The sequence below is a fragment of the Silene latifolia genome, chromosome 1 (assembly GCF_048544455.1).
Source record: "Silene latifolia isolate original U9 population chromosome 1, ASM4854445v1, whole genome shotgun sequence".
Lineage (NCBI taxonomy): Eukaryota > Viridiplantae > Streptophyta > Magnoliopsida > Caryophyllales > Caryophyllaceae > Silene > Silene latifolia.
In genome coordinates this window covers 90418804-90427499 of record NC_133526.1, presented here as the reverse complement: position 1 = coordinate 90427499, position 8696 = coordinate 90418804, and the positions used below count along the sequence as shown (strand labels likewise).

General features: G+C 36.7%; 1 long non-coding RNA gene across 1 annotated transcript; it reads right to left on the bottom strand.

Moving 5' to 3' along the window:
- Positions 1-6328: 6328 nt before the first annotated feature.
- Positions 6329-7027, bottom strand: LOC141597123 (uncharacterized). Its single transcript, XR_012522712.1, has 3 exons — positions 6938-7027; positions 6806-6865; positions 6329-6363 (listed from the first exon to the last, which is right to left on the bottom strand). It is a non-coding gene; the product is annotated as an uncharacterized LOC141597123 (long non-coding RNA).
- Between the last annotated feature and the right edge of the window lie 1669 nt (positions 7028-8696).

Here is an 8696-nt window from a genome sequence, read left to right as displayed (position 1 = left end):
ATATATGATGAGAACTCAACATCAAATCTATACCAAAAACAAACATACACCAAACTTGGAGACTCATTTGGCAGGTAAATTAGGCCCAAAGATTCTTAGGCCAATTTAGCTAAGTCATATCTCTGTCCAATAGGCCGCTCAAAGCTAAACAACTTCCAGGATCTAGCAAGAAATAGCATAAAAAAAATATAATGTAAACAAACAAGTAATAATTGATGTCTGAGAATCAAAGTAATAGGGATGGAGTAAAACAATATCACAGAGTCTGCTAAACAATATCACATAGTCTGCAAAACAATATCACACTGGATACATATCACAACCATCATCTTTGCTATATTCGAGAATTCATATCACAGCAATAATCTTTTATAAGAATATCAATATCACAACTTAATGAATATCACGACAATCATCTTTTGTTATTTGCATCAAATAAAACTGAAAATAACAATAAAGGTAGATGAACATAAGAATTAAAATATAAATAAATTAAAAATAGGTACGAAAATTATAAGAAGCGCAGTAAGATGCCTACGAATTGGAAATATATGTACGAAAACAAAAATAACATGTGATTTTAAGTTGAAGTTAGGAATTAAACAGAACAAAAAGTTGAAATTAACAACAATAACGTACCTAACATCGAAATTATGATTGAAATAGGATGATAATTGATCAGAACTAGAAGAATGAGCTGAGATTGAGATGAAAACCTAGAAATCAGGACGGAAACATAACAAATTTAGGGAAACAACAAATAAAGCTGAAAATAACAATAAAGCTAGATGAAATTGAAAATCTAAACACAAAATTAGAAGAAATGCAGTAAGATGTGTACGAATTAGAAAGATATGTACAAAAAATGAAAAAAAAAGTGATTTAAAGCTAAAAATTACTAATTATTAAGAACATAAAGCTGAAATTAACAAGAATAACGCACCTGACAACGCGATTGTGATTGAAATTGTATGATAGTTGATCATAAATAGAAGACTGGGCTGAGATCGAACAGAAAAACTAGAAATCAGGAATAAAAAGTAAGGAAAATTAGGGTTTTCATGGAAGAGAGAGTACGAGAAGAGAGAAGGTAAAGAGAGACGTTGTTTTATGGGAGAATGATGATTTTGGCTGAAAAAGGGTTTATATATGGGTGCGCAAAAATGACAATTTTGCCCTTATTGATCCGCGCTCAATATGGGACGTTGGATCTCTTAGATCTAACGGATGGTATTAATCCTCAATCCTCAAATATATGAGTTATACTCATATGATCTCATTCCTATATATATATATATATATATATATATATAGGAATGAGATCATGTGAGGATACACTATCTTTTTGAGGATTGAGGATTTCGTTACAATATCACAGGTTGTTCAATACAATATCACATGTTATTCGATAAAATATCACACCAAAAAAACACCTGTGCAAAAAAAAAAAATTATAATTTTTTTTTTTCAAAAAAAAAATTTTTTTTTGGCAAAGGTCAAATTTTTCGTGATATTGTATTGAAGAACATGTGATATTGTATTCACTAATCCTCAATCCTCAAATATTTAGGAGTTCTCACCGGATCCCGACTCTCTCTCTATATATATATATATATATATATATATATATAGATAGATAGATAGATAGATAGATAGATAGATAGATAGATAGATAGATAGAGAGAGAGAGAGAGAGAGAGAGAGAGAGAGAGAGAGAGAGAGAGAGAGAGAGAGAGAGAGAGAGAGAGAGAGAGAGAGAGAGAGAGAGAGAGCCATGATCCGGTGAGAACAACCCTCTACTCTTGGATAAGAATAAAACGAACGGCTAAAATAGCATTCTCAAATAAACCCATTAGTTAAATCCATTACACCGCCCCTTATTTTGTTTGTCTTACTTCAACTATAAAACCCAACTTTAAATTAAGAACAATTTTACTTCAATTGTCAATTTCGTTTTTTTCGCCATTGTCAACCATTAAGGTAAGCCAACATTAATAGTTAACACCATCACTATCTACCACCGTAGGTTTGACTCAGTCTCGACGGCGCCGGCGACCAAAAAATAGGTGTTATATCTTTCCCATCATCACCACACACCATTACCACTATCGGCCACCACATATTAATTCTTATCCGAAATTTGCAAAAAATCCACCTCTAAATCAGATTAATTTCAACATAGACATTGAATTTGCTGGTAAATCATACCAGATATCGAGCCAATAAACTTTGCATATTCTCAACAAACTCAGGTCCCAATTTCAGTGTTACTTGACCCAAAACTCGGTAGAACTTCGAACCTCAATTTAGTGCATCTGGTTTATTTATTGATGTATCTCAAACTAATTTTAATTTATCTAATAACTAATTTTTTGTATCTATGGTAGGTACATTAAAATAGTGGCTAGATACATCAAATATTAGACTAGATACATTGAAATAGAGGGGAACAACTGAAGTGTGGACATGAGGCATCGCCGGCATTTTTTAGTTAGTCTGCCGGTAGGGGTACGACGGTGGTGCACTAGTGTGATGTCGTCAGAGCTTCGATAGCAGGAGGTTTAGAATACGGAATAATGGCGATGTGGGATGCGCAGTAGAGGCGACGACGGTGGTCGTCTCTCTGCCAGTGTCTTGTCAACGGTGGTGTGTGACGGAATCGGTGTCGGCGATGAGTGTGTTGGTCGCCGGATTCTCGTAGTGGTGGGATGAATGGGATTTGGTTATGGGCCTTTAGGGTAGTATGTTTCTAATAATGGGTGATATTAATTACCCCACGTGACACCTTTGCCTCTCACAAACCCCAAATTAAATCCAATAATCAAACTCCCTGTTATTTCCATCCATTAACATCATACATCAGCCACCAGGTTGGGTTGCCAACGTTGTCGCCCCTTCGATAACCTGGACGTCGGCGATCCTCCGATGACCCAAATGCCGGCAACGACCAATGACGAGATATGTCACCGAAGTTATCACATGCGTGATGCCGGCGCACTTCTGATCCCGACCATCACCGACTAGTCACCTTACCCGTATTTGTCACCGGAGTTTTACCCTCACACACACACTACCATTATAGATTTGTGATTTCAATCACAACCTTTTTTATAAAAAACCAGATCAATAGTGGTTGTGAGGCTCGTCGACCGAAGCTAAAATGGAGAGGAAGGTAGTGTCGTTGATGTTTGACGGATTTGTAGGATGAGGTGGAAAAATAAAGGCGTTAGGCTGGTGGTTTCGGGGTAGTCGTGATAACGACATTTTCTAGGGGCTGGTGTTGTCTGGTTGTTGGGCTAAATGGTCGACGCGATTCTAGGCGTTGTCGTCGGCGAATGTTCCATCGCCGACAGTGACGATGGGATGTGGTGATGTTATTAATTGGTGTGTCATTAGTGTATGGTGGTGCTGATGTTAATAATCATTTTTTTGTTGTGGTGTCGGCGGCGGTAACGGTGTCTGCGGTGGTGGCAGTGGTAATGGAGGTCAAAGTGGTGGGATGGGTAGCTTTAAATGGTTCGGTTAGTGTGGTGGGTATGAAAGTGGTGGATTCTTGGTGTTTTGGGGAAGGGTGGGAAGGTGCTGAGTGGTGGCAACAGTGGGGTGGTGGTGGCGGTAGTGAGGTGGTAATGGTGCATACACAAAATACCATCCTAGATACATTTGGTATTACTACCGGATACATTTCATATTGTGTATCTAGTAGTAGTACGAACTGTATCCGGTAGTAATACCAAGTGTATCTAGGTAGTTCAAACAGTTCGCACCGTAACTAAGTTCGCACGGGATATATATATATATATATATATATATATATATATATATATATATATATATATATATATATATATATATATATATATATATATATATATATATATATATATATATATAGATTCGGGATCATAGGAGAACCACTAGGATGATGAGAACCATGAGAACCACTAATAATACTACTAATATTAACATTACTAATTAATAGTACAAAATTTCCAATCCCGCACCCTTCTTACTCCGTCATTTTGCAAAATCTCTTTCTCACTCCTTTTCTCTCTCTCTCTTTGATTATCAATGTTCATCGAGCTCGCGACGACATTAATGGCGGACGACCTTTTTGGCGACTTACCCCCTCCTTCATACCACCACCCTCCTCCTCCTCCTCAACAGCAAGAACAAAAAAGCTGTAGAAATCAGTGAATCCATGAAGTTAACCCTAGTATTTCCGATACTCCAATTGTTCCTCTCAGAAGCGCTCTTAAACAGTCCTCCTTTTGATTCCACTCCTAAAGATTCTCGTAAATGTCCAAAATAATCATGAAGTACTGAAGTAGTTATCTTTTCCTCTGTAACTATCAAGAGTCATGAGGGTGTAAGATGAATCCATACAGAAAAAAAATGAAAATCTAGAATGATGGTGAAACATTCTATTGATTCATCTACTGATGTTTACTTATTCCCCCAATTAAAGGAAAATTACTCAATTTTGTTTTTCATTTGTGGCCCTTTATTTCACTCTCAATTACGGAGAGATATTTTTTCGATAGAAATGGATGCCTTATTGAGATAGTGCTTTGTTGCAGCTCTCATTCGACGATTTCCAGACTGATGAACAGGCATGGGTGGATACTATTAAATCTGTAGGAATTGGAGGTGTTGTCAGGATTAATACCATGGACTGGCTTGGTGGAGTCTCAGTTCACGGACCAAATGTTTCATCGGTCCGCTCTTTCATCTGCTATTTCTGAGGTACTTCCTTATATCTATGCTTTCGTCTTCGTATTATTTGTTTCTTTTTACTTGGCTTTTTAAAAGCAATTGAAAAAAAAACACTTGTCTTTAGAAATACTTCCGACCTAAAACCCTTACTCATTTGATGGTGGTACTGCTGCATTGTTGCCTTGTGTCTGAAGCAATGAATTGCAGTTCTTATTGAGTGAGATTCAGGAGTGGGGCATTCCTGGACTAATGCTTGAGAGTTAAGTTTGTGGTTTTCGGACAAGAAGACAGCTTGAGAGTAGTTGAATGTCTGTATTCTTCATAGTTATTGGCAGTTTCTCACTTTCTTGTGTCTTTAATATTAGAACATGATTAGACATAAAAAGATAAGATGTGTATCTTTCATGGGTCAGGTGCAAGAATTTGAGGTTTTAGACGTATCATAACTATATTCTTGACATGAAGAATGTTTTTTTTCGACACATCGGTTGATGCAGGCCACACATACACAACTGCACAACTAAGGATACTGCTTTTGTAGGGATAGCTATACCTTGTGTACATTCTCACTCAGGGAAAATAAGTGGAGGAAACTTTATTTGTGTATTATTATCATTTTGTTTGTGTAGAAATATATGATACTCTGATGTCTTTTCATCATACTGATATAGTGATATGGTTACTTGACTACTTAACTTATTTATAGCGTATTGTAAAGGTTATTAGCTCAATGGTAGAGCGATGTGCTTATTTTGCACAAAGGTATGGGTTCGAATCCCATATAACCTAATAAATAAAAAATCCCGTGATTTTAGGATAGCTGTCAGGTGTACATGCATGAAATAAGTGTTATATGTGCATGAAATAAGGTTCTATGTGCATGAAAAAGTTCTTATTATGATACTAATTACTGTTGGTTAAGGACATTAATTTTACATGGCCGTGAAATCAGATTATAAGTGCATGAAATAAGGTTCTATATGCATGAAATAAGGTTCTATGTGCATTAAAAAGTTCTTCAGTTGCACTAGTTGGTTATATTATGTTACTAATTATTGTTGGTTAAGGACATTAATTTTCATTATATGTGCATGAAATAAGGTTCTATGTGCATGAAATAAGGTTATATGTGCATGAAAAAGTTCTTATTATGATACTAATTACAATTGGTTAGGGACATTAATTTTACATGGCCGTGAAATCAGATTATAAGTGCATGAAATAAGGTTCTATATGCATGAAATAAGGTTCTATGTGCATTAAAAAGTTCTTCAGTTGCACCAATTGGTTATATTATATTACTAATTACTGTTGGGTAAGGACATTAATTTTGATTATATGTGCATGAAATAAGGCTCTATGTGCATGAAACAAGGGAAATGTCGGTGAAGGAGATTTAATATATTTATCGGCCTTTTCAAGGCATTTTAGGCTTATGCATAGAAACTACTAGTCCTTGGCAATTACAATGTAAAAGAATGTAAAAGAAACACCGGTATTTGCTAGCCAATGTGGGAATTGAACCCACATCTTGTGCACTGCACAATGCTCTCCCGTTTGAGCTAATTGGCTCTCATAAGTGAGGAAACTAGTTTGTACATCATCAAGTTAAATCATTACTCGTCCAATATCAAGAGACCAAGCGCCCTTCAAGATCAAGTCAGATTGGATAGTAAGAAAATAAAATCACACACAACAAATAACTCTGATAAATTCAGAAAAAATAAACCTTATTGGGGTCCTCCTAACAGTTAGTAACTCGTACTCCTCAGACTACAGGTTAAAAAAGAAAGAATACTGCCATCCATATGGGGCGGAATCTGATTTTGGCCGTAAGAATGAGGAGATTTCCTAATAGTTAGCGGGTGATCCATAATGCAAATAGTACATGAGAATAGACGAGATATCTATTGAACTACAATTCTTTGATATCATTTTTCTCCTTGACATAAGTGACATTCGCATACGAGTACTTGTTTAATGACTATTCGCAGTAAGCATCTAAACAGATGACAATCATAAGAATATTCATGTGATTAGGGAATGTAAAAGAACTGTTGAAGAAATTCGCACATAAAAGATTGAAAACCTGGGAATATGCTATAGAAAGCCACCCAACAAGGCTGAGTACATCTATCAGGCCGATAGTCTGCAGCAGATCAAGCAAATATTATGCATTAAGCTGGATCTTAATTTGGGTACTCATAATGAAAAAACTTACAGCCCTGCGACCGAAATAGTCTGTTATTCTGCCACACAGAATTGAGCCAAATAAGCCCCCTATGGACAATGCTGATCCGAAAAGCGAATACTGCAGGGATAAGCATCCACTCAGTCAGTAAACGATCTAGCTGTTAATAGATTAAAAATTCACTACTTTGGAAACATATATCCGGATTTGCAGAATGATTCACATTCACTACTTTGGAAACAATTTCATCATTCTCCACACTATTTAAAGCCGGACCAGACTGAGCACAAGGATCGGGCGCATCTTTCGAGAAGCACCCAAACTTCCTACTTCTTGTTAGGTGAATCATTGTGTCTATTTACAAACTTGGTGTCACGAGGCGAAAAATCCCCGCTTCTCAACCCTTGTTAAACAATTACAATGATCTCATCAAGCTTTTTTCGATCAAAGAATCGAACCACTCTCCTCTCTCCCACATTTTGAAGTACCGGGTGACAAATTTTTGAAGGGTCAAGCCTCCCACGGAGCTTCTTTTACTCTGTTTTCCTTTCTTTGCAATGAGAATTTTGCAATTTCTCAACATTTTCTGTTTGAAGTTAACTGTTCAATACTCTTTTATTACAAAAGAATGTAAGACAGCTTGAATAGAACAATGAAACCAGATACAGCGATGAACATTGTAGTTACCCCCTTTTCCATGAGAGATAGACCTATCGGTACATCAAGAGTAGCACGGATGTGCTCGCACACGTTGAACGAGATTCACTATCCTGGAAATTAAATGGTAGTTACTAACTAACATCTTTACTATTTAAAAATTGTAAACCAAGAGCTACAAAGAGGAAAAGTACCTTGAGAGTTTTGTGCGCTACCAAGGCACTATCGAATTTTTCGGGCGTACTTGACATTTTTGAGTTACGGTTCTTCCCCTTCTTCTTACGATGGGTTCTTTGTTGACTTCTCTTTGGATTTGGTAATCGTAGTCTTTCGATTTTCCTCCTCCAATAGCTCAAACTTAGTAGAATCAAGTGAAACCACCATAAGCAATCCTCTAATTTTCCTTAAAATAACATCTCAAACCGAATTGAGAACCCAAAGAGTGAAAAAGATCTTCTCTTTATCAAAATCCTCAAGAGGGGGCTTATGGCGAGCTATTATAGCTTGAAGCACAATCAGCCTATTTATGGCACACACTAATGAAATAGGAAGCTTGGAGGAGGATTCACCCAGATTTGAGGTCAAACCAAACTCTGCACGTCTTTGTAAAAAATCTCCAGTGGACATGCTGGACGAACTACGATAACTGCATTCCAAATATTGATGCACTCCCACACCAAGATCCAAATCATTATCCAAAACTTTGGTGTCATCTTTTATAATATCCCCAGTCTACAAAATTATAGTAATCAGAAGTAAGAATATAATTTCAGCACAGGCTGATCCCCACACCTATAACTCTAGAAGCTAACTTTTGTAACACAAAAACTGATGCACTCGGTTCTAGGGGTGAATCGTTGTATACCATTGGGGATCATTTTAAGACAACTAGTGACCCTTTTAGGTTTGACTTGTGACATAGTTTTGCATTAACTTATTGCAAGTCCGTCTTAAAGGAGAATTACTATTAGAAGACAATGCGCCTATAGAGCAAACAACAATCTCTCTCCCACTCACCCTCCATCCTTTCCTCCTTCCCTCCCCCACTTATCCCTATATCTCTACTCGAGCAAAGCTCAACAGATCAAAAACAGTGCAATTATATACATCACACACACACACACACACACAC